The sequence below is a fragment of the Schistocerca cancellata genome, chromosome 3, assembly GCF_023864275.1.
Source record: "Schistocerca cancellata isolate TAMUIC-IGC-003103 chromosome 3, iqSchCanc2.1, whole genome shotgun sequence".
NCBI lineage: Eukaryota > Metazoa > Arthropoda > Insecta > Orthoptera > Acrididae > Schistocerca > Schistocerca cancellata.
This window is the reverse complement of record NC_064628.1, coordinates 749,476,331-749,504,265: the sequence shown is the minus strand read 5'-3', so window position 1 is coordinate 749,504,265 and position 27,935 is coordinate 749,476,331. Positions and strand designations below refer to the sequence as shown.

The 27,935-nt window shown below is 39.4% G+C and overlaps 1 long non-coding RNA gene across 1 annotated transcript in view; it reads right to left on the bottom strand.

Annotated features, from left to right (window-relative positions):
• LOC126175776 (uncharacterized) overlaps nucleotides 1-27,632 on the bottom strand; it is a 53,333-nt gene extending 25,701 nt beyond the window's left edge. Inside the window, exon 1 of the long non-coding RNA XR_007535614.1 lies at nucleotides 27,534-27,632. This is a non-coding gene — a long non-coding RNA (uncharacterized LOC126175776). The remainder of the gene's footprint in view (nucleotides 1-27,533) is intronic.
• Between the last annotated feature and the right edge of the window lie 303 nt (nucleotides 27,633-27,935).

Here is a 27,935-nt window from a genome sequence, read left to right as displayed (position 1 = left end):
AGACAGTGTGGTGCACTGCTAGGTTCTTAAAAAGAAGGCTATGTGAGACTGGAGTGTGAGCAGGGAAAAAGGGGAGGAGAGAATTAGACAAGTGGAGAGACAGAAGACATGTGTGAGGCTAGAGTGGGAACAGGGATGGGCATAGAGGCAAATGCAGTACAGGGACTATCAAAGGTTGAGGCCAGAGGGGTTATAGGAATAAAAGATATGTTGCAGGGAGGGTTCTCACCTGGGCAGTTCCGAAAAGTTGGTCTTGGTGGTTAGAATCCATATAACATGGAATGTGAAGCACTTGTTGGAGTCAAGCACACTGTTTTGTGTGACATGCTTGGAAATTGACTGGTCCAGCTGCCTATTGGTCACAGTTTGGCAGTGGCCATTCATGTGGACAACAGCCTGTAGTTGCCATACCCATGTAGTAAGCTGCACAGTGGTTTCAGCTAAGTTGGTACACCACAAAGTTGCTTTGATTGGTGGTGTAAGAAATGCCGGCAACAGAAATATAGTAGATGACAGTGGAAGGATGTAAGGGACAGGCCACACATCAAGGTATTTTCCAGGAATATGAGCCAGTGGGCAAGGAGCTGGGAGGAGGAAGAATAGTGATGGACCATGACATTGCTAAGTTGGGTGGGAAGTGGAATAACATTTTGGGAGGGCTGCAGAGGATGGTTTGGAGGATATATCTCATTTCAGGGCATAGCAAAATGGTGTCAAAACCTTGACAGAGAACATGATTCAGTTTCTCCAGTCCTGGCTGGTACTGAGCCCCTAGGGTGGTGCTTCTTTGTGCCTGGTCAGTGTGTAGGTGAGGGATGGCAGGTGACTGAGGAGACAAGGCATGGGAGATCTGTTTCTACCAAGGTGTGGAGGGTGATTTTGGTCTATGAAGTCCTCAGTGAGACTCTCAGAGGGTCTGCTTATGACTGCAAATGCAACAACCATGTGTGGCTATGCTTTGTAGACAAGACTTCTAGGTGTAGAATGGGTGGCAGATGCCAAAGTGAGGATACTGTTACTGGTTGGTAAGTTTGATGTGGACACAAGTACTGATAGAGCCATCCATGAGGTGCAGGATGGCTTATGACAGTGCCATGTGGGTGCTCATGACTGTACTGCAAATTCAAGGGTTCAAATGGTTCAAATGGCTCTGAGCACTATGGGACTTAACATCTGTGGTCATCAGTCCCCTAGAACTTAGAACTACTTAAACCTAACTAACCTAAGGACATCACACACATCCATGCCCGAGGCAGGATTAGAACCTGCGACCGTAGCAGTCGCGCGGTTCCGGACTGAGTGCCTAGAACTGCTAGACCACCGCGGCCGGCGCAAATTCAAAGGAAAAACAGTTGTGGGTGAAGGTGTAGGTGGCCATGGTGGCAAGGAAGGAGGTAGTAGGTTTGGGATTAGTCAGGCATTGAGGAAGGTAGTATTCAATGGCATCAGTGTCAGGGGTATTGGAGACATTTGTGTAGAGGGAAGTGGGTGTGAGCACTAACCAGCTGTCTGACCACATGAATGACTAATGCCGAACTGTGGTCAAGTAACAGCTCAACTACTCAGCTCTCAAACATGCTGCACAACACAGTGTACTGGACTGCAACAACTGCTTCATAGCCACTGCCACCTGGATTGTTCCCATCAATTGCAACTTTACTGTACTGCACCAGTGGGAACTCTCATGGCAGCATATCCTTCATCCCCATACCACCCGCCACCACCCCTGCCCCCTTCCTCCCAATCTCATCCTTTGCTTGCCCCTGTCCTCCATTTGCCTCTATACCCTTCCCTGCTCCCACTCCAGCCTCACAAACACACCTATTCCCCAGCACACCTGTGTAGTCTTTTTATCCTTCTCTGATTCCCTCCTCTTCCTTCCCCAGGTTCCCTCACAGCTGCCTGATGTTGCACCTAGTGGCTCACCACCCTGTCCCCATTGCATCTCTGCACACTCTCTTTGGCAGCACTACAGATCCCATACTGCTATGTCTCCCTCTGCCTGTCTTATGCCTCTTCAGTACTCCCATACTCACCCCACCTGAAGTCACTACTCACTACAGTTGGGCATCAAGTCTCATAGCAACAGTATGTTAGTTGTGCATATATGAATGTGTGCACATTTTTCTAAATCTGAAGAAAGACTTTGTCAGATATCTTGGTCTACTCTTAGATGTGTTTGTGTGCCACTCAGTGCCTCCTCTATGTGGTGAGTAGCAGTCTATCCCAATTTGTACTGTTGTTACACAGTACAGTTGAAAATTGAGAGCCTGTTTATATGTAACTGCACGTTTACACAAATGTGCATAAACTAATATCTTTACATTTACAGCAACAAAATAGCCAATTAGAATTAATTTACCACAACATGTAGCTAATAATCACATTACAAAACGAAAAATTAATAAATTATTGTTGTATCATAACTGTGTGACTCATATTATTTGATAAGCAAACAACAGCCACTTACATTTTCTCAGATGATGTTTGTTGATATTTTCATGACTTTAGGAAAGTAGGAGATTACAGATGAAGGATACAAAATAATCTAATTTTTGGGAGGTGGATTCTGAGGAAACTGCCAAAGAGAACAGTGAAGCAGAAAAGGGTATCCCCAGTTTGGATCCACCAGACAGCCCCGAATCTACGATATTTCCAAACTGCCCCCTCCCCCTCGAGCACTTGAGAAAGGATGTCAAAAATTGAAAAAAGAAAATGATGTTTCAGGAATATGTTAATTTTGTAACACACATCTTTCTCAAGAGGTTGACATATAAAATATATATGTTCAAAAATATGTAAAACATGTTATTTGGTGTGCCAAAGTGCAGTGCCATGCCTCTTCAAACAGCAGTCCTTCGATCGCATCCTTGTATTTCTCTCTGTGGAATCCAAATGTGTGCATTTTGTAACGGAATCCATCAAACCTATATTCAGGACATTGGAAATTAAAATGGCCTGTGATGCCTCTCCTGCTCCCAGTCAGCCGGTTTGATACTCTGCTTACCCTAAAAAGCTCACAATTAATACTGTGTGGGATTATTTGTGACTGGAAGAATAAGAACTCTTCAGAAAATGTACACTCTCTATGGCCTATTAGCCAATAGCTTTATCTTCTGTGTGACATAAAATCAAACATAGGAAATGTAAAAACAGTAAGATAAGAGACAAGCAAGATAGTACAACATTTCTTCAGTCCTTAGGTCCCAGCATTTTTCTCTCTCTAATCTTGCTACATCTTTACACAGTGTGCTTACCTTTCTGAGAAAGAAAAAGTTCATCAAATGTTTTACTATGTGAAAATCAAAATGTCTTTTTCTAATACTGAAAAAGCTATTAATGGGAATAGACCCAAGACTGGTGCAGTTTCTCAATTTGATTTGTCTATTTTCTCACTGGCAGTTACATAAAATGAAATAGGCCTCTTCTAATACTCCAGCAATTGTAACACATGCCAAATAATGGAGGCTGTTTTAGCACAAATGATCATTTTATCTGTCTCATTCACATAAATAACCTGACAGAATATAATCTATGAAGTACCACTATCAAATGCCTAATAGGCCTGCTACAAGCAAAAAGTTTTATGGTAGGAATTAGTTTCACATTTCATTCATATGCTCCAGTTTCTCAAATATGATATTGAAAAGTAGTTATAGTATGAAGTTTTTATATAAATTTGGAGTTGTCATATTCTTCAATATAATTTGTGTGATGTCCCCACTTCTTCTCCTTCCTCTTTCTAACAATAATTTTGTCAACACTAATTCCGTTACTATTCCTGCCACTGTTAAAACTTGTCCTCTAGTTAACTTCACTAACCCTGCCAGAATCATCGGTTTACTTATTCTGTGTTTATTCTCCGGTTACACATTATTATGCGTTTGTACAACTCGTTTTCCACACTGTTCCAAGAACAGAACTTAAGCAACTGCTAACAGGGGACTGTACAACTGGCCCTTAATGGTGTAGGTAACCAGAAAAAATTTTGTTTTCTTGGATACTCTGAGAAGATAACATGTAATCTTTCCTACCTGTTATTCCGGTTAGTCATTTATTTCTACCGTGATAGCCTGAATCTGTGAATTTCACTAATAATTATAATAATGCTTATCATTCGCACATTTGCACACCCAGTCAACCACATAAACAAACGATGATTGATATCCACCTGTTCAGGTTTATTCAGCTCAGCCTCTATAGCTCCAGCCTCTTTTGTCTGTGGGAAAGTTTCTTATTTCTAGATGTGATGGGGATTCTTCTGGCAGAGACATCACATACACTATGCACACATTCAAAAATTAACTTATGATTCATTCAGAAATCAACTTAACATGTGTTCAAAAATCATATGAGTAATCAATAGATCAATGTTCTTTTTCTTCAAGAACATGAATTTGGTGCCCTCTGAAGTTGCACCCAGGGCAGATACCCCAGTCCCCCCCCCCCCCCCCTCTTCCAGATCCAGATCTGCCTCCAGAACATACTGCATCTATGTAGTCATTTGAAATATTAAATTAGACCTTGAAAGTATTGTCAGAAGGAAACAATAAATTTTACTTTGTCATGTGTAAAATTGTTCTAGGCATCATCAGCACCCATTGTGTAGTTGTACTTCAACTAAATATTAGTACACTAATATCTGCAACACCTTGGATCTGTAAGATACTGATTCTTTGTACTCAAACAATTTTGTTGTTCTTGATCAATGACTTCTGTAAAGCTACTCAAAGTCTGTATAGGTACTGCTGGCAGCAGGAAAGCCATATAATTGTGGTAACATCTTATGTTTGACAATTGTATTGTACGTTAACTGGGGGTTTAGAAACAATGGAGAGGCTCTGTTCGCTCCACAGCCGCAGTGGTCCACAATCCCACAACAACTACCTCAGTCCAATTCACCCCTCTGCTGCCCCACACCAAATCACTCTTTCAGGGTTATTGTGCAGTTGCCACCCTCACCCCCCCCCCCCCACACCCACCCACCAGTGAACCCCACCAGGAAACATCTAACGTCTCACACCAGACAAGTGTAACCCCTATGTTTGCGTGGTAGAGTAATGGTGGTGCACGCGTACATGGAGAACTTGTTTGCTCAGCAATCGCCAACATTGTGTAGCTGCAGCAGAATAAGGTGAACCAGCCCGCATTCGCGAAGACAGTTGAAAAACTGCCTAAAACCATCCATAGACTGGCTGGCTCACAAAGATGATGTAACTTACCAAACAAAAGCATTGGTATGTTGATAGAGACACTAACAAACACAAAAACACACACAAAATTCAAGCTTTCGCAACCCACGGTTGCTTCATCAGGAAAGAGGGAAGGAGAGGGAAAGGCGAAAGGATGTGGGTTTTAAGGAAGAGGGTAAGGAGTCATTCCAATCCCAGGAGCGGAAAGACTTACCTTAGGGGGAAAAAAGGACAGCACGAGCAGACATTTGTAAAGGCAAAGAGTTTGGGCAGAGATGTCAGTCGAGGCGGAAGTACAGAGGCAAAGATGTTGTTGAGTGACAGGTGAGGTATGAGTGGCGGCAACTTGAAATTAGTGGAGGTTGAGGCCTGGTGGGTAACGGGAAGAGAGGATATACTGAAGGGCAAGTTCCCATCTCCGGAGTTCTGACAGGTTGGTGTTAGTGGGAAGTATCCAGATAACCCGGACGGTGTAACACTGTGCCAAGATGTGCTGGCCATGCACCAAGGCATGTTTAGCCACAGGATGATCCTCATTACCAACAAACACTGTCTGCCTGTGTCCATTCATGTGAATGGACAGCTTGTTGCTGGTAATTCCCACATAGAAAGCTTCACAGTGTAGGCAGGTCAGTTGGTAAATCACGTGGGTGCTTTCACACGTGGCTCTGCCTTTGATCGTGTACACCTTCCAGGTTGGTGGTGGGAGGGTGCATGGGACAGGTTTTACACCGGGTGCAGTTACAAGGGTAGGAGCCAGAGGGTATGGAAGGTGGTTTGGGGATTTCATAGGGATGAACCAAGAGGTTACGAAGGTTAGGTGGACGGCGGACGACACTCTTGGTGGAGTGGGGAGGATTTCATGAAGGATGGATCTCATTTCAGATTTCAGGATTTCCCATGCACCCTCCCACCACCACCTACTCCAGTCCTGTAACCCGGAAGGTGTACACGATCAAAGGCAGAGCCACGTGTGAAAGCACATATTAAGTGATTTACAACATGGTTTCAGAAGAGGTCAAAGAACCACATGAGCAGCAGTACAATTTGTACATAATGTACTTGAAAAAATAAATGAAAAATCCCAAGCAACAGGAGTATTCCTGGACCTCTCGAGGGCTTTTGATAGAGTACACCATGATATGCTCTTATCAAAAATTGCAAAGATTGGTGTCACTGGAAAACTCATGCAATTGCTAGAAACATATTTAAAGGGTAGACAACAGTGCACAGAGATTATGTACTCTAATGGAGAAATACTGGAGAGGAGAAGTATAGGAAATATACATTTTGGTGTTCCTTGGGGCTCTATTTTAGATCCAGTCCTATTCATATACTATGTAAATGATTTCCCAAGTTCTTTTGACAATAAGCAATTGACCACTATGTATGCGGATGACACATCTGGTGTCTACTATGCAGACAATGAGCCCAGCCTAGTTGAAGAGATATAAAACTTTATTGAAAAGGCAAGAGCTCACTTTGAAAAAGAGAACCTGAACAGTAAACATAGAAAAAACTAATATTATTCATTTTAAACCAAGGGATCCAAACAGACAAAATACTGTGATTGATGTAATTCTACCAAAAATATGTACAGATTGTAAATTCTTGGCTTTATGCATAGATGATTGACTTTCATGGAAACAGCAAGCTGATTATGTCTGTAAAAAAATAACACTCAGTCAATATGTATTAAGAAGATTATCACCATATCTTAATTCTGAAACCCTAAGGACTGTATATTATGGATTAGTGCATCCTTTCTTGTCTTATGGAATTGTACTGTGGGGTGGGACATGCCAAACTAATATGAAAAGAGTTTTCATACTGCAGAGGCGAGCCTTGAGGATCATAGAAAAAGTAAAACCAGGAACTTCTTGCAAAGTCCTATTCATTAGACACAATATTCTCACAGTTTATGCCATGTATATACAAGAAACTATATGCTAGTGAAGGAAGACACTAAGTTCACAAAAAGAAACATGAATATTCACAACTATGAAACAAGGCATAGAAAAGATTTTCATACAGTTAACAGAAGACTAACTTTAACAGCGAAAAGCCCCTATATCAAAGGAGCTGTTTTTAATAACTTGCTACCAAATGAAGTTAAGATATCAACAGGGACTACTTTTAAGAAGCGAGTCAAGCAGTGGCTTATCCAAAGATAACTTAAATTTATCGTGAATTACAGTGTAATAAGAAACAATTTAAACTAAAAAAATTGTAATTGTAAAAACTTTATACTTAGTTGAAAACATATACACATGTAAAATTATGTGTTATGAGCAATAAACTGAAATTGAATTGAATTGATGTTCTTAGTATTGACTAAAAGGAAACAGACTGAACAACTAGCAAATTACTCTGAAAAGCACAAGCCACTGTAGAGGAACTGAAAATATAAATTGCTGTTCTATGCTTTGCTTGTAGGCAAAAATTCAGAAGCAATCCGCCATTGAAAAGTGACAGCAGATACTGGTGATGTTTGGTGGTGATACCATACATCGAATCACTCATATCATCATTAAATATTCGATTTTTCCCAGAAAATACTCCAGCTTTTGCTCTAAATACGCTACATCCCTTAAATATGAGAGAAACTAGCATAACAGCGTTTCATTAAAATGCAGAACTGTTTAAAAAATTTATTGTTTGGATGACATTGTCGGAGAATTGATTAAATTGTGTGCATGTGTGTCTTTTTGTGTGTGTGAGTGCACGCATGCTCATTCCTGTGTGTGTGTGTGTGTGTGTGTGTGTGTGTGTGTGTGTGACTTATGATCTACACATCCATATTAATAAGTTCCCTGAATGTGTGAGCTTAACGTCAATACATGAAAAAATTTCAAGTCCAACAATGGAGAACTTTATATTCTCTGCTTTCCAAAGAGGTAATGTGATACAGTGATATCTGTTACTTTCAATAATGTTCCTAGGCTGGACATAGTAATACAGTGTGACAGAAAAACGTATACAGACTTTAAGGAACGAAAAGTATTACTTATGTGTTTATTTTACATTTAATAATTGATCACACATGTTGTACAGCCTTCAGTTTAGCACATGGTTACTTTAAATGTTCAAAACGTTCACCGTTGGTGGCTATACACATATCAGAATGACAAGCAGTCACCAGTTCATATTACAGTAGAGACTGCTGCACAAGTTGCTGTAATCTCCTGCCTAAGTTCCTCCAGTGTGCATGGCTTACGTCGATAGATGTTATCATTCACAGTTCACCACAAGTAAAAGTCCATAGGTCAATGGGCCTTCTTCATCCAATTCAATGCCCAGGAAAATTGTCATCCAGGAAAGCTCATATGGCTAGGTAATACCTGGTGTAATTGATGTGCATAACATTTCCAGGTACACTTCTCCAGTGACAGTAGCATCAAAGAAGAAGGGTCCTACTAAGCCCCTAGATGATAGTCCACACCACACATGAACCCCTGGTAGATTGACCACTTCATCCACATAAACATGCAGATTTTCCTGTGCACAGTACACACAGTTATGCTGAGTCGTGGTTCCATTATGTTTAAGTTGTGTCTCATCACTCCACACTACGTTCATCACAAATAGTTCGTCATCAGCTGCCGTTTACTGATACCATTCACAAAATTGCATCTGGCGTTCAGGATTGTCATCATTAATCACATGCAGTAATCATGGAATGTACACTTTCCACTTTGCAGCTTTCAGAGTTCTTCATACACTTGTACTGCTAACCTCCACTTCATGTGCTCATTGCGTAGCAGACTTCTGTGGTGTACACTTTCCACTTTGCAGCTTTCAGAGTTCTTCATACACTTGTACTGCTAACCCCCACTTCATGTGCTCATTGCGTAGCAGACTTCTGTGGAGAATTAATAAACATTTCAAACATGAGAGCCGGTGAACCAGGACTTGTAGCTGTACGCTGTCTTCCTGATCTTCCTTTGTGAATATCACAAATTGTTCCACGCAATGCAAACTTGTCAATGATGCATTTAATTGTTAGGCAGGTTAGCAGTTCTGTTTCAAACTTCTACCTCCACTGATGTTGCACTTCATCAGCATTATCAAACTTGAAAAACCACTTCACAATACATTTTCGTTGCTCGAATGTCAAGCGTGCTCCAGCCATCTCGTATTCTCAAATATCGAGATGAAAGTACTAATATCTGTTGAGCCAAAGACAATACTACAACACAATTGTAACTCAAATTTAATGACAATATCGATATCTCGATAGAGCCTGACAAATAGTGTATACATTTTTCTGGTGGACTCTGTAGTATGTTGCAACATGGTAACCCAACAACAAAATAAATCCCCCTAAGATGAAATACAGTACATGTGATTCTGCACTGCACAAGGCCTGACCACATCATTAGAAATATTGTGTGGAGGTAAATTGATAAATGAAATAAAATATTCCAAATTCTTCAGTATTTATATTGTTTAGGAAGTAACTGGAAGTCATGCTATTACAGATCTTTTTAAACATTTAAGATCTGTCACTTTTAAGTTAAAGATTTTGAAAGTGAAAATGTTAAAAAGTTGATTTAATTTTCCTATTTTTATTCAGAAATATTTTACAATATCATACTCTGGGCACATCATAATTGAGAAAAAAAAAGTGTTCATTGCACTGAACCATGTATGAAGGTCAATATGTGATTTCCTTTCTTCTAGTCTTTTCCGAAGTGTCTGAGAAAGTGGAACACGATAGAATACTAATTCTTTAACCTAACAGAACTTTGTCACTGCCTCACAGTTTGAAGTTCATGCAGCACTCTTTACAGAGAAAGCAATATAAGTCCTCACAAATGAAGTCCTGGCAGAGCTGAATAAGAAAAATTAACCTGTTGGTATTTTTATGACCTTGCCAAAGGACTTTATAACAGGCAGCAGGCGATCACACTGTCAAACTGTATCACAAGAGATTAACTAATTGTGGAATGAGCTTATAGAAACTGCGAAGTACCACAAGGATTTGTATTGAGACCCCTCTTGTTCTTAACATATATAAATGGTCTTAAAATGACTTTAAAATGTGGTCCAAAACTGGTAATTTTTTTTGTCATGACAAATCAGACTAATTAAGACCCCAAACTATACCTTAGCAAACAAATTTCAGATGATAGCTGAACAGGACTACAAGTGGTTCACAGCTAAAACAGTTTAAGTTGCAATCTCATGAAGAGTCATATTGTGCAATTACACACCAGAAAAAATGACCTACTAGTGACAGAAGTAAACTCTAAATGAACTCTAAATGAAAGTCATTGTGGAATGTTCTTTAGGATTTAGTTGGATAACAAGCTAAACTGGGGTCTATATATAGAAGGATTAATAAAGATGCTCAGTTCAGCATGTTTCTTCTCTTACAAGCATCTCTCCTTGTGTTGACCTTAAGGCAAGAGTATAGCCTTGATAGCGTTGTTTAACATATTTTCACTCCCTATTGTTTATCTGCACGGCAGTGTAAAGCAAATAATCTGTTTGCTCACCAGAAGCAAGCAGTAAGAATATTGTGCAATGTAGACAACTGTACAATTTACATGCTCTTGCAATTTTTATAAACACTTAATGACTTTTGTTGCTGATAAGAAACCTGTTTCAGATGAATGTGATGTACACAATCACAATAAAAGACACAAAAATAATTTTTGTATAAACTTAGCCTTGTCTTCTTGTGTGCACAGTGGAGTTATGTACACTGGTGCAAATGTTCTATTCATCAAGTTCGAATCTGATGTAAAGTAAAAAACCATACATCCAAACCAGTCAATTTTAGATTCAAGGATTGAAAAGTTCTGTTAGTTACAAGGCAGGTAGCAGTGTTCGCTGAAAAGCTGCATGATAGGTGGTAATATACTGTGAATTGGACTCAGTTCTTACAGGTATAGCAAACTATTTTTTTTTAAGAACATCACTGTAACCAAGTAAATATTGAATTAACAACACAAAATAAATAAGCTATTTTTATATCTGAAATGGCAGCAATTTTTTTCCAAGTTGCAGTTTTCTTTTTAATTTGCTTGGTTAAATTCAATTGACATATGCATCAAGCAAGCACTAAGCAGTATAGTTAAGCTAATGCAGTATACAGATCATTCAGTTTAGTTACCAGTTTTTTGCTAATATGATATACAGATACAGTTTCCATCATTTGCCTGTCTTTTGTTAACCACCATTATCTGATGAAAAGTATTCAGACAATCCTATATCAACTGAAATTGACCACTAGATGTTAGGAGAAGGGAGACCCATGAATACAAGGATACATATGATACTGTGTCGTTCCGATTTATGATGAAATGTAGGTGCATGCATGTCCAAAGGAACAGGCACTGTGACGACTACAGGTGTTATGAGATAAATTAAATGTTTTTGCAACTGCAAATATGGACAGTGAACAGCTGCAGAATGGAATGATGACAATGAAGATTTGTGCTGGATCGTGTCTCAAACCCGGATTTCCAGCTTGTTGCATATGGTCACCTCACCATTTGGCTATCTGTGCACAACTCACAGTCAGACCCAAACTTCCATATGTCATCAACCATCAGTCTATGATCTGTTCTCATAATCCGTTATGTATATTTCTGCACAGGTAAGCCATTTTGCTTGAAAGTCACTCGCTCAGTGTCAGTGGATAAATATGATATTACAGTTTCCAGAATGAGATTTTCACTCTGCAGTGGAGTGTGTGCTGATATGAAACTTCCTGGCAGATTAAAACTGTGTGCCGGACTGAGACTCAACTCAGAGCCTTTGCCCTTGGCGAGCAAGTGCTCTACCAACTGAGCTACCCAAGCACGACTCACACCCCGGCCTCACATTTATTTATTTATTTCATGTTCCGTAGATCCAGTTAGTGAGTCAATCACAAGGATATGGAACGTGTCAAATTGTACAGGTTTCAATTTAAACTTACAATAAATATAAGGGCAATTCAATGCCAAATTGTACATAGTTTACATAAGACATACTATAAATACAGTAATAGATACAATGTCAGCTAGATAACATAACAACCATTTAACAGAAAATGGAGTTTCAAATAAAGGTTAAAGATAAGAGCACAAAGTTAAATCAGATATTAGGCCTACAAGAGTAAATACAGGTACACCCAATTTGTTGTTACAAAAAGTGTGCTAATGCTCAAATGCACAGTAAAATCAATTGAACTACTTCTAGACACAATAAGTTTAGTGATGGTATACATTTTCTTTCAGATATTTGTCCACAGTATAAAAAGATTTCTCTGTTAGGTAATCTTTGAGAACTTGCTTAAATTTTGGCAGTTCTGTGTGAACACAGCTTGGTAGAGCACTTGCCTGCATGCATGTCCAAAGGAACTTTGCATTAGAATTCAGGATAACACAGGCACTGCAATATCATATTTATCTGACAACATCAGGCAAGCGACTTTCAAGTACAATGTCTCGCCTGTACAGGAATATACATAATAGATGCACGAGTACAGGTTGTAGGCACATGGTTGACAATGTATGGAAGTTTGCATCTGGCCATGAGTCATGCATGGATAGCCAAATGGTAAGGCAAATGCTCACAATAAGCAGAGAAATTTGGGTTCACGTTCTGGTCCGGCACAAATTTTCATTGTGTCATTCCATGCTAAAGCCAATGGTTGCCGATATTTGCAATTGCAAATACACTTAATGTAGAAATATAAAGGGAGCTGTGGTGCATTGTGTTGTTAAGAGAGAAGTGCTGACAGCATGCTGAGTCAGTCAGGAGACATCAGTGACTTTCAATATAGAGTAGTCCTTGGATGTTGCTTGAGTAACAAATCCATCATGGACATTTCAGCCCAAGTTGGTTGTTGGTCACATGATTATGAAATGGAAATGCAAAGGAACAACCCCAGCTAAACAAAAACCAGGCAGACTAATGGACAAAGACCATCAAGAATTATGGAGAGTGGTGGAAGATATCACTCATGAGCTCCAATGAGCTACAAGCAGGCCATCTGGTACAAAGACTGTGATAGGCAGTTACAAAGAATGGGGTACAGTTGTTAAGTGGCTTCTCATAAGCCATAAGTTTTTGTAGTCAATGCAAAGCAACACTTGAGGAACTGTAAAGAACAAAGGCACTGGACATTAGATGACATGAAAAGAATGAGTTGGAGCGAAGACTCATTAGCAATATGCAGTTCAGCTGGAATCTGAACAATGGAAGTTGAAATTTCTGTGCCATATCATTTATCTCCTTTGGTACGATTGTGAGAATTCTGTTATACCTTATGGCAGATAATGAATGTGTAATTTTCTCACAGAACTTCTCCTTACATATCCCCGTGCTGCAGTGCAAAATGTGAATGATTGATGGATCTCAGAAATTTGCCCTATGATCCTGTCTTATTCTCTTTAACTATTCAGTGAACTATTGCCCTTGTTATTCAGTAGGCTACAATATTCTCTGCTGATAGACTTCTCTTATAGGTATCAATTATTGCACAGAAATATTATTTGTTCCATCTCCATCTTCTATGGTGACCTGGATATATAGGTGCATCAGTAGCAAAATGGCATGGACCCAGGATTTGGTTCTATGGGAGGTGGCACAATTTGCTAGTTTCTCTCATCTCTCCTTCCCCCAATTTCAATGAGACACACATGCCAATGATAATGATAATGATAATAATAATAATAACCAGACATAACGTCTGAGAAAGGAAAGAAATAATAATAATAACCTGTTTATATCCCTTTTAACATAGCTTCAAAGAAACTGAAATTAAGAGAAATATAACATTTGAAAATCATTAGTCTAAAAATTTTAGAAGTATGTGCGTCATGCAGTTGATTTTAGAACTATGTTAGCAACAAACTCTCATATGTCTGACAACCTCAGAGTCTACATGGCATAAAACTGAGGAGCACATTCACAATTATTACTATTTCATTTAGCACTATGACTGTGACACATGTCTGCAGACTATGACCACAGGCCCAAAAACTGTCACACATTTGTTATTGGTTATAAGTATGGTCAGTCTGAAAACAGCTGGCTTTATCCAGGTGGAATGTTCTTCTCAGGCAGCCAGGGTACAAGCCCATCCACATAGGCAAGAAGCTGAATAAAATCCAGTGATAAACATTGCTTGCAATTTGACAATGTAGTTTTTCAGGGCAGCATTCTTTTTTTAAAAAAAAAAAAAAAAAAAAAAAAAGGAAAAGGAAATGCTCTACGTAGTTTTTGCCATTTCAGATTTGTATTCATTCTCGAGAATTCAATGACTTCCTCCATCTACATTGTCTGGAGCTTCCAGTAAGCCATTACATACTTCATTTAGGTGGATAAATTATGTCAAGGAGATGTCACAAAGTCCTATATGCTGTCAGAAATTATGTTGATGCCTATGACTGAAGAATGGTTGTTATTGTTGTTGTGGTCTACAGTCCTGAGACTGGTTTGATGCAGCTCTCCATGCCACTCTATCCTGTGCAAGCTTCTTCATCTCCCAGTAGCTACTGCAACCTACATCCTTCTGAATTTGCTTAGTGTATTCATCTCTTGGTCTCCCCCTACGATTTTTACTCTCCACGCTGCCCTCCAATACTAAACTGGTGATCCCTTGACGCCTCAGAAATGTCCTACCAACCGATCCCTTCTTCTGGTCAAGTTGTGCCACAAACTTCTCTTCTCCCCAATCCTATTCTATACTTCCTCATTAGTTATGTGATCTACCCATCTAATCTTCAGCATTCATCTGTAGCACCACATTTCGAAAGCTTCTATTCTCTTTTTATCCAAACTATTTACCATCCATGTTTCACTTCCATACATGGCTACACTCCATACAAATACTTTCAGAAATGACTTCCTGACACTTAAATCTGTACTCGATGTTAACAAATTTCTCTTCTTCAGAAACGCTTTCCTTGCCATTGCCAGTCTATATTTTATATTCTCTCTACTTCGACCATCATCAGTTATTTTGCTCCCCAAATAGCAAACTCCTTTACTACTTTAAGTGTCTCATTTCCTAATCTAATACCCTCAACATCACCCGACTTAATTCGACTACATTCCATTATCCTCGTTTTGCGTTTGTTGATGTTCATCTTATATCCTCCCTTCTAGACACCATCCATTCCGTTCAACTGCTGTTCCAAGTCCTTTACTGTCTCTGACAGAATTACAATGTCATCGGCGAACCTCAAAGTTTTTATTTCTTCTCCATGGATTTTAATACCTACTCCAAATTTTTCTTTTGTTTCCTTTACTGCTTGCTCAATATACAGATTGAATAACATTGGGGAGAGGCTACAACCCTGTCTCACTCCCTTCCCAACCACTGCTTCCCTTCATGCCCCTCGACTCTTATAACTGCCATCTGGTTTCTGTAAAAATTGTAAATAGCCTTTCGCTCTCTATATTTTACCCCTGCCATCTTTAGAATTTGAAACAGAGTATTCCAGTCAACATTGTCAAAAGCTTTCTCTAAGTCTACAAATGCTAGAAATGTAGGTTTGCCTTTCCTTAATCTTTCTTCTAAGATAAGTTGTAAGGTCAGTATTGCCTCACGTGTTCCAATATTTATACGGAATCCAAAGTGATCTTCCCCGAGGTCAGCTTCTACTAGTTTTTCCATACGTCTGTAAAGAATTCGTGTTAGTATTTTGCAGCTGTGGCTTATTAAACTGATTGTTCGGTAATTTTCACATCTGTCAACACCTGCTTTCTTTGGGATTTGAATTATTATATTCTTCTTGAAGTCTGAGGGTATTTCGCCTGTTTCATACATCTTGCTCACCAGATGGTAGAGTTCTGTCAGGACTGGCTCTCCCAAGGCCGTCAGTAGTTCCAATGGAATGTTGTCTACTCCGGGGGCCTTGTTTCGACTCAGGTCTTTCAGTGCTCTGTCAAACTCTTCACGCAGTATCGTATCTCCCATTTCATCTTCATCTACATCCTCTTCCATTTCCATAATATTGTCCTCAAGTACATCGCCCTTGTATAGACCCTCTATATACTCCTTCTACCTTTCTGCTTACCCTTCTTTGCTTAGAACTGGGTTTCCATCTGAGCTCTTGATGTTCAGACAAGTGGTTCTCTTATCTCCAAAGGTCTCTTTAATTTTCCTGTAGGCAGTATCTATCTTACCCCTAGTGAGATAAGCCTCTACATCCTTACATTCGTCCTCCAGCCATCCCTGCTCAGCCATTTTGCACTTCCTGTCGATGATCATCTGCTGCCTTCACTACTTCATCCCTCAAAGCTACCCATTCTTCTTATACTGTATTTATTTTCCTCATTCCTGTCAATTGTTCCCTTATGCTCTCCTGAAACTTTCTACAACCTCTGGTGTAGTCAGTTTATCCAGGTCACATCTCCTTAAGTTTCCACCTTTTTGCAGTTCCTTCAGTTTTAATCTACAGGTCATAACCAATAGATTGTGGTCAGAGTCCACATCTGCCCCCGGAAATGTCTTACAATTTAAAACCTGGTTCCTAAATCTCTGTCTTACCATTATATAATCTATCTGATACTTTTTAGTATCTCCAGGGTTCTTCCATGTATACAACCTTCTATCATGATTCTTAAACCAAGTGTTAGCTGTGATTAAGTTGTGCTCTGTGCAAAATTCTACCAGGCGGCTTCCTCTTTCATTTCTTAGCCCCAATCCATATTCACCTACTACGTTTCCTTCTCTCCCTTTTCCTACACTCGAATTCCAGTCACCCATGACTATTAAATTTTCGTCTCCCTTGACTATCTGAATAATTTCTTTTATTTCATCATACATTTCTTCAATTTCTTCATCATCTGCAGAGCTATGAATGAAGAATGGTAGCAATGCTAATTTTGTAGATGGCAGACGACAGCTCTTTGCCTGTATCCATGTACTACTGTAGATGTAGCCATATTCCTGGTTAAAGTTGATGTTAGACAGTCTGATCTCAACAGCTTCTTTGATGACAGAATCCTAGAAAATAGATGCATGGGGTAATATTTCTGTTTCATCAAACATAAATCGTATGTTTGTTCATGAGGCCATGTTTGGCATCAGCAGATTTGTCAAAATCTGTGACAATTAAAGCAGCATTGGTGCTTACTGCAGAGTTTATTTGTATTGACTGACCAATGTGACTGCTATTACATTCAAAAGTTATTTAACAAATCCCCAGAACACCTCTCGTAATTTTCTTGGGTGGTCAGAAATAGGCAGACATGGTATTTGTTTCATTTTCTATCATATGAACAAAAACTGACAATTTCCCAGTAACAATATGTACGATGGTGGGGAGACAAATGAAGAGACTGATGGCAGAGAGCAAGTGTGTAGTAGTGCTCCGGCTAGTACTCCGTAGTGCATCAAAAGGCATAGTTATAGCTAAATGAGGTTTTCAAAAGCTCAATCCTTGGGGCATGTGGTGATGGAGCCTAACAGCACTTTGTGACTTAAATGCATAACTGTCGGAGGAACTATCTAACTGTAGAGATCCCCATTGTTTATGACCTCATCTGGAGACAGTTTAATGGAACACTTAATTACTTTATGTGGTGATGAGTAGTCTTCATCATTCACAGATATAGCTACTTTGTCTTTAGCTCATTCCCACTGAATTTTTTTTTGTTGTGAAGCCTTTAAGCACATGGAGATGGGAGGGTGTTGCCGTTCACATGCATTCCCAGGAGACATAAACATACTGACCCTATGTTTGTTAAGGGTCTCAGTTTTTCCACATGCATCCTGAACCTGTTTGCACCTAACTGTAGTATAAAAACCATATTAGCACTCAGATTTTATTTTATATCTTTTCCTCATATCAGTTGAGATTAGGTAATTTTAATTTATTGGTGGATTGGTTGAAGGATTGGCTGGCTCCTTGATGCAGACTTCAAACTTTATGCCGCCATCATTAGAAGGGTCATCAGGCAAATCATCAGGAAAACATGATCTGGCAGCTGAGTCATTCCACTTCAAAGGGACCAATATTAAAACGTGTCCCCACTCGACCCCCTCCAAATCTAATTAAATTTGGTGTGAAGATTCTATATGGTTTTTGATGGATATATACCAAACCTTAGACCAATATCTTCAGAGAGGCTATTCATCTCCACATCACATACGAAAATGCAAATGTGCCAAGTTTGCTAGGCTTTTTTAAAAGTTCTAGGAAACATTTGGTCATTTGCTTTAATATTCACAGAGAAATTCTTGTGTCGAATCACACCATGACCAAAATTAGGGATTTAGCCACACCTAAATATGGATAAAAGCTTCTAAAGTGGCTAAAAAATTTGTCGCACTATTCTGAGAGCCAAGGTTTCACTGACCACTGCTAATTTTCATATGAGCCAATCACTCCAAAACATCAGAGGGTTATTTCTACCTATGTTGTCTATACGTAGATCAAATTTAATTAACATTGGATGCCTAGATGAAAAGATATACATCTTCAAAGTTGGCCAAAAGTTTCTGCATGCAAATATTAGGGTATTTTTGGGGGGCAATATCTCAACTGTCTTCTTCAATCCTTTTTTTCTTGTCACAGTAGGAAAGAGCATGCTGAGAGCTTTTAAAGTTATATTATTTAATTTCTGTATCTTGCATATTGATGAATAAGAATACCTATCAAAAGTAGGGAAAATGGATTACTGATAAATACAAAAATTAATAGAATTTGATGTTGTAAGTCAAATAACATGTAATTGTAGTGTCTTTTATAACAGTATAAGATTTGCCTGTGATTTAGGGAATGTAACTATGTCAATAACAAGTGTTTTTACATTATTTTACAGTGTAGAATATAAATATAATAAAATTTCAGAAAATGCTCATAAGATTATAAAATCTAGAAGATAATAATGGAACACTATGTTGCTTTACAATGTTTTAACCTTACAATGCATGGTGATGCATACATACATTGTCACTTAGTTTCCATCGACATTATAAAGCAGCAAAAGTTTTTAAAGTCTCTGTCCTCACAACAGTGGTAAATTGCTGAATCACTACTTTTAATTGTTGCTTTCAGTGTTGCCAGTTTTCGTGATGTCAGTCTTCTGTGCGGTGTAATCTTTGGTGTTGACGTTGTACAACCTCAGTGTTGAGTACTGAGTGTTTGAATAATCAATAATCATTGTTGTAGCTGAAGATAAGCACTAAAGCAATATGTTTTGATACGCTAATTTTTATATTTTATACACAAACAATTCTGAATCTGCTACGCTTCAAACCAGGATATTCATGATCTTTCAAAATTGCTTGTTAAGGGTTAATAAACTATTGTATAAAATGAACCAAGAGACCCTTGCACCCTGCTACTTCGGTGGATCAGATGGGGTTGATTGTCATAAGCCATTACCTTTCTATTATGGAATCAGTTAAGGAAATGTTACCAGTGGACAAGGAGCTTCTACGATGTAGGTCTGGACTTGATTTTACTGAAGGTGCCCAAATTTGGCCATACCATAATGCCTTGTTGATGACAAAATTTCAGTTCCTGCAGAATACTTGCTGCAACCTGTTTGGTGAAGAAAATCATGTAGTGAAGAAGGGTTTAACACCAGTAACCATTGCAATGTCTGACAGGTTGAATTACTGACTAATGAAGTTTTTAAACCTGGTCGGAAAATTTGTACCAAATGTAGATATGAAGTGGCCTATCCCACCAGGATAAGCAAGAATCACCATCTTCTGAAGGCAAGAATGTTGTTGATGCTTGCTTTACTGCTAATAATTCATTACCATCAACTGGAAAGTCACCATTAAAGCTTCAACGTATCAGCAAAAAGGATTCAATGGGATACATAAAGCACAAAGTTCTGAAAGCCCAAGGCAGCATTACTAAGGTAATTGCCACAGCTGCTGGTGTGAGCCAAGTAGATGTTGCTCAAATGCAAATGGAAGAGTGCCAGAAATGTACCGGCATAGACATCTTAATTGAAGAACTTAAGATTAAGCTTCAGACTTCAGGCAATTCCAGTAAAGTTCAAATTTTGACCCTGGCACCAAATAGCTCAACTACTGAAAAAAGTCTAAATAATTTGCTGTTTCAACTAAAATGGTGAAGAAGCCTAGGAAACTAAAGATGTAAGATGGGATTTTGTCAACACCTGCAAACCGAAAAGGGGAAAGTTCAGTGTTGAAGTAAAACAAAATGTCCTCACCTTTCTAAAGACGAGTTTTCTTGTTTATGTCCTTGCAAAAAGGACTGTGTTGCAGTAACAATAAATGGGGAAAATATCCACAAGCAGAATTGTAAGCTGAAAGATATCTTCAGTGCTTATTGTAAGCAATATGGAAATCAACTGAGATTCTCTAAATTTTATGAGCTTAGGGTGAAAGGTGTACTGCAGTAGGTGTTTCTGGATCACATTCAGTATGTGTATACGCAATTCATCAAAATGTCAAAGTAATGTTGGCTTCAGCAACATCCAACCTAGATGACTACAAGAATTTGATGAAAAAAGCACTGTATGCAGTTTGGAATCAAAAGATTGTGTGATGCAAAGTTGTGAGTAATGTCCAGGAAAAATGCAACTGGAGGGTTTTCTTGAAGATACTTTTAAAGATGATGACTCTGAAGAAATAGTTGAATACAAGCAATGGTCCATACTGACAGAGATTCATTAGAGACATGTCAGAGAACTGTTGAAGACTTCATGGAGGCACTGATTTTGAAAATTATCAGTTAAGACACCATCACTTTGTGTCGAAACACCAAAGTTTATACCTTAAGCAGCTAAAAAGAAATCTTGCAAAAAATGAATTAATTATATTGATGGAGTTTGCTGAGAATTATTTATTTGTTGTTCAAGATGCTGTGCAAGGATTTCATTGGGTGAATAGTCAGGCTACATTACATCCATTTGTTGTCTATTTTGGTGGCAAAGAATGTCAGAGTATTAGCATTTGTATGATCAGAAACTGTCTCCGTCATGATGTCAGTGCTATTCATGCCTTTCAGATAAAGTTAATAGCATATTTGAAAACAAAGATTGAAAACACTAAGGACATTTATTACTTTAGTGATGGTTAAGATGCTCAGTAGAAGAACTTAAAAAATTTCATCAATTTATGTCTGCACGAAAAGGATTTTGGCGTCACAGCCACACGGAATTTTTTTGGAACAAGCCATAATAAATTGCCTTGTGATGGCATTGGGAACAGTAAAAAGACTAGCAGCCCATGCTAGTGTGCAGAGCCCCATAGGTAACCAAATATTGACCCCATACGATTTGTTCAAATTCTATGATGATGGTATTCCAGGTACAAAGTTTTTTATGTACCAAAAGAAGAGATTGGAAAAAATCAGCCTGATCAAGAAACAAGGTTTCCATGGGACATACAATATCTGGAACAAGAGAAAATTGTCAGTTTAAGCAAATTAATTGTAATGAGCTCTGACCAAGCAGTTTCCAGTGATGCTACAGAATTAAAGTTCATGCCTTGAAGCAGATAAAGAAATTCCAGCAATCTCAATTACAAGTTTACAGCCAGGACAATATACTGCATATATGTGTGACTCTTTTTAGTGGGTTGGAAGTGTGTGTGAAGTTTCACATGAACAACAAGATGTCCTCATCAGCTATATGCATCTACACGGTTTGCTCATTCCTTCCACTGGCCAACTGCTAAAAACACCTACTGAATTTCTGAGCAACATATTTTCATGATTTTAGAAGCAACATCAACATCATCATCATGGAGCTAATACAGTTATCCACAATCTGTCCTTGATAAAATTTAGAACTGTTTAACCAAAAATGGAACTGACTCTTTAGTATTTTTGTTTTGCAGATTTGCTGTGTTGTGTCTTATATTTGTTTTATGGTATGTGTTAAATTAATGTTTGAAACTGGTTTATGTACTGGATTAAAAAATTAATTATGGGACTTCATGAGCAAAATATTTCATTTTTCCATCTTCTCAAAGTGCTAAAATAATAACTTTTGTAACATATTCTTACTCATCAATATGCAAGATCCAGAAATTATACAATATAACTTTGAAAGCTTGAAGCATGCTCTTTCCAGCTGTGGCAAGAAAAAAAGGATTGTACAAGACACACTTGAGATATTGCCCCCCAAAAATATCCTAAAATTATAATTGCACATACAAAATTTTGGCCAACTTTGTAGATGCATATCTTTTCATTTAGGCATCCAGTGTTAAACAAATTTGATCAACATATAGACATTACAGGTAGGAGAAACACTCAGTAGTTTTGGTGTGATTGGCTCATATAAAAGTAGCAGTGGACAGTCAAACCATTGGTCTCAGAAAAGTGTGACAAATGTTTTAGCCAATTTAGAGTCTTGTATCTATGTTTAGATATGGCTAAATCCCTAATTTTTACCATCGTATGATTCAGCATAAAAAGATGTCTATGTAAATTAAAGCAAATGACCAAACATTTTCTAGAACTTCTAAAAAAGCCAAGCAAACTTGGCACATTTGTATGTGATGTCAAGATGAGTAGCCTCTCTTTAAAAGCCCCTAAAAATTCAATTGCTGAAGATACTGGACTGAAATTTGGTATGCAACCATCCAAGACACCAAATTGCATTAGGTTTGGAAATGGGTGAGTGGGGACCCCTGGTCCCCTTGATGTGGAATGACCCAGCTTTGATATCATTCTTATTGGATTGCTGTCACTGTTTTGTTTTCATTTTGCATACCCAGTGACATGGCACAGTGGTTAGCACACTGGACGTCTGGCCATCCTGATTTAGGTTTTCCATGATTTTCCTAAGTTGCTTCAGGCAAATGCTGGGATGGTTCCTTTACAAGGGTATGGCTGACTTCCTTCCCCATCCTTCCCTAATCTGATGGAACTGAGGACCTCACTGTTTGGTCTGCCCCCCCCCCCCCCCCCAGCAAATCAACCAACCAACCAATCATTTTGCAGATTGTAAATCAGATATTTTTCCACTTTGTATTACTTCTGTTTGTCTGCCTCCCAGCAACATGAACCCATGTTTATTGTTCACCTCTTTGGCACTGGGCTTTCTGCTCAGGATGAAACTGTAGGCTTGTTCATGGATACAATTATCCAGTTATCACGTATCATTAATACTTGTCACTGCCTGAATGTCAGTTCTGGTCTTCAAAATGGGCTGCTTTATTACTGAGGTGAATTACTTTAAAAGTAGGGAGCTGTGTAGCTTACATTAAGTAACCTGTATTACAGCCTCTTCCGCCTTCAACAAAGGCCAGCCATTTCCTGACACATATTTGAATGATGTGAATATATCCTAAATATTTTTTGCTCTTGAGAGCTTGCTTTGTTGGGCAACTCATGCTGTCTCACTGGGAGAGTCCGTTTTGCTGACTCTCCATTGACTTATTGAACTGTTCAACTCCTTCCAATGGTGACTATTTTTCAAAAGTACCGTCATTTGAGGTTACTTTGCTCCAGTTTTTTTTACAGATTCTTTAAGAAAATAGTTTAAAAACAGGGGTTCCTTAATGTTTTTATTTCTCAAAATGATTTGATTAGTTACAACAGTCTTTTGCAAAGTAATCTGTATTTATATCTCTTAAAATAACCTTTTATTTCTATTTTTTGTTGTTTTTTAAAAAAGTGATGCAAAGTTTCCTTGCCCTGGGGATACCTTGCACCAGATACCTAAATTTCATTAAAAATGAGGATTACAGAGGTCTGGAGTTATGTTTGACCATGGAAATGAAAGGGAATAAAGCAATTACTAAAGAAATAAGGACCATAGAGTACTGGAGCAATGATTGACCATCAGAATTAAGAAAAAATAACAATCTCGTCAGCAGAAACAAATTTTATTACCAAAATAGTTTAACAAATTAAAGATTTAACACAAAATGTAGCCTATATTGTGAGTTAATTGGTCTAATATCCTTAAAGCTGTGGTATGGAGAATAAGCCATGTTTGCTTATCTGTTTTGGAGGCTGAATGGTGCAAATTATTTCATTGAAGTCATACTTCATTTCATCTTTCAGCATTGGCCACTTCCATGATTTCTTAGACTTTTGCATTGAACTTATTGTAGCTCCACCATCGCTTACATCAGTAATTAATCCAGGAAAATATTCCCCCTCATATTTGAAGATCACATACTGGCCCACCAAGTGCACAACTTCACCAAATTCTGGACTTTTCTTCTTCGGCCTGGTCAGTAATTGGGTTTCATCCAGTTCAAACTCTACAGGTGATGGTGAACTGACTTGAGATCTCAGATAATCCTCATCTTCAGAAGATCTCTGAGAGAGATGGCATCAGAATCTTCTCCTGATCTACAATCTTGAGTTTTGTGACTTCTTCTGTATTTCTTCAAAACCTTTTTCTGCATTACTATCACACTTTTACCAGGTGTGACTGAAAGCTTCTTTCTTCCTCTGTTACTGGCAACACCAGTAGTCCATTCAATTCTCTTATCCTCAAGGGCTTCAACGAAAGAGTCTTGTACTGCATCTTTGTCACAAGTTCGTGACAAAAGACGGCAAAGAATTTCATCAACATTGATTGGATAAATGCTGCACTTTTGGAAACCTACCATTAGGTTCTTTGCTGAGTTCTTGCCAACTACACTCCTGGAAATGGAAAAAAGAACACATTGACACCGGTGTGTCAGACCCACCATACTTGCTCCGGACACTGCGAGAGGGCTGTACAAGCAATGATCACATGCACGGCACAGCGGACACACCAGGAACCGCGGTGTTGGCCATCGAATGGCGCTAGCTGCGCAGCATTTGTGCACCGCCGCCGTCAGTGTCAGCCAGTTTGCCGTGGCATACGGAGCTCCATCGCAGTCTTTAACACTGGTAGCATGCCGCGACAGCGTGGACGTGAACCGTATGTGCAGTTGACGGACTTTGAGCGAGGGCATATATTGGGCATGCGGGAGGCCGGGTGGACGTACCGCCGAATTGCTCAACACGTGGGGCGTGAGGTCTCCACAGTACATCGATGTTGTCACCAGTGGTCGGCGGAAGGTGCACGTGCCCGTCGACCTGGGACCGGACCGCAGCGACGCACGGATGCACGCCAAGACCGTAGGATCCTACGCAGTGCCGTAGGGGACCGCACCGCCACTTCCCAGCAAATTAGGGACACTGTTGCTCCTGGGGTATCGGTGAGGACCATTCGCAACCGTCTCCATGAAGCTGGGCTATGGTCCCGCACACCGTTAGGCCGTCTTCCGCTCACGCCCCAACATCGTGCAGCCCACCTCCAGTGGTGTCGCGACAGGCGTGAATGGAGGGACGAATGGAGACGTGTCGTCTTCAGCGATGAGAGTCGCTTCTGCCTTGGTGCCAATGATGGTCGTATGCGTGTTTGGCGCCGTGCAGGTGAGCACCACAATCAGGACTGCATACGACCGAGGCACACAGGGCCAACACCCGGCATCATGGTGTGGGGAGCGATCTCCTACACTGGCTGTACACCACTGGTGATCGTCGAGGGGACACTGAATAGTGCACGGTACATCCAAACCGTCATCGAACCCATCGTTCTACCATTCCTAGACCGGCAAGGGAACTTGCTGTTCCAACAGGACAATGCACGTTCGCATGTATCCCGTGCCACCCAACGTGCTCTAGAAGGTGTAAGTTAACTACCCTGGCCAGCAAGATCTCCGGATCTGTCCCCCATTGAGCATGTTTGGGACTGGATGAAGCGTCGTCTCACGCGGTCTGCACGTCCAGCACGAACGCTGGTCCAACTGAGGCGCCAGGCGGAAATGGCATGGCAAGCCGTTCCACAGGACTACATCCAGCATCTCTACGATCGTCTCCATGGGAGAATAGCAGCCTGCATTGCTGCGAAAGGTGGATATACACTGTACTAGTGCCGACATTGTGCATGCTCTGTTGCCTGTGTCTATGTGCCTGTGGTTCTGTCAGTGTGATCATGTGATGTATCTGACCCCAGGAATGTGTCAATAAAGTTTCCCCTTCCTGGGACAATGAATTCACGGTGTTCTTATTTCAATTTCCAGGAGTGTATATCCATTAACCTCTTTAACAGAAATGGGAAATGCTGTTTCTGGAAGACAGTGTCTTTGAAACTTTGCTTGCCACTTTTCCACTCTGTAAGGACCTGTCTCCAGGCCACTTTCATGGGCCCAAAGAAAGAAGCGTCCAAAGGCTGTGTAATGTGAGTACTGTTTGCTGGTAGACAGATGAACGAAATGTTATTCTCACCACAGAGCTCTAGAACATAAGTTGTCAAACGTGAGGACAAATTGTCACTGATTACTACTTTCTTTCCTTCGAGCTTTTTCAGTCTTGGTAGCATCATCTTGGTGAACCACTCACTAAATGTATTACTGTCAAACCATTCACTAGGACTATGTGAGTAAAGGCAGCCAGTGGGCCCATTTTATGTCCATGTGAACCGTAGATGTGCTGATTTGTAAACAACAAATGGAGGCAAAACTTCTCCCTCAGCATTGGCAGCTAACATTACAGATGTGATGCTTTTGGAGGAATTACAGTTGTTTTCTGAATATTTTGAACCTCTTTTGGTGAGTACTTTCTTTTTCCCTGGATCGTCGGTTAGGCTGGTTTCATCAAAATTCCATATATTATTAGCTGGCACATTTTTCAGTTCAACTTACAAATGTTAAACATATTCTCTGAGAACACACTCATCAACTGCAGCTCTACTCCTTCTAATGTTGGTTGCAAAACGTACAGAAAGTCCAGGGTGGCGTTTGGTGAAGCCCAAGAACCATTCATAACCTGGATAATTATCTTTGAATCCAGGAACTTTACATCCCTGTCTGGCAAGGTATGACTTCACAATCATTCGGAGTTCCATTGGAGTAACAGGGAACCCATATTTACTCAACTGCAAAGCACATTTTACAAACTCTACTTCTTCTTCATTAGTAACAATCTGTAGGAATCATGGACGTGAATTACTTCCTTCCTTTGACTTCAGTTTATTAATTACGATTCTTCTTGGGATATTAAAAAGTTCTTCAGCTTTCCTTTGTTCTATCTCCTTCCTCCTAATGGCTTGTAGACACTTCTCCAGAGTTTCTGGGCTGTAATCACAGTATCGCCTATTTCCGACCATTCTCTTATACTTCCGAAACATTTTCACCAGTCTGAAAGAGATTACAAATATTGTTCACTGCCAGCAGCCCACTACGGTGTAAAATAAGTCAGAAATGTTTGTAGATGTGAACGAAATGCACCCTGGGGATACTTTGCACCACTTTTGTTGTGGTGCAATGTTTCCCCAAAGTAAGAAATTTCGTAACCTACAACATTAAATTGACAATGACACAAACAATAGTCTATCAAACGAAAAACTACGAAACTTTTCAGCAGCTAGACGTTCTGAGTAATTAAAATAATGGTGACTGACCTTCACAGTGACCAGTTCACCCTGAGAAAAACACAGATTTTTCGAGCTTAATTTTATACACACTTATGAACGTCTTTACGAAGATGCTTCTGAAAAATTCAAAATGGCCGACATCTGAACATGCAAGCAAGGGTGCCAACCTGTAAGTGCTATCTTTCATAGAAATCATTGTTCACAGATTTACAGCAAGAAGTGTAGCATCTTTAAACCAAAGAAACTTTTTTTTCAAATGGAGAAAAGTTTGACCTATGGAGCAAAGTAACCTCAAATGACGGTACTACTGTCTCTTTTAATAATGATAAATACATTATTTACTATATATGAAATTATATATTTACAGTAATCTCTTAGGTTCCCTTGGCACAATTGATTAATAGGGTGGTTCCTGGTGTTCTGCCAAGT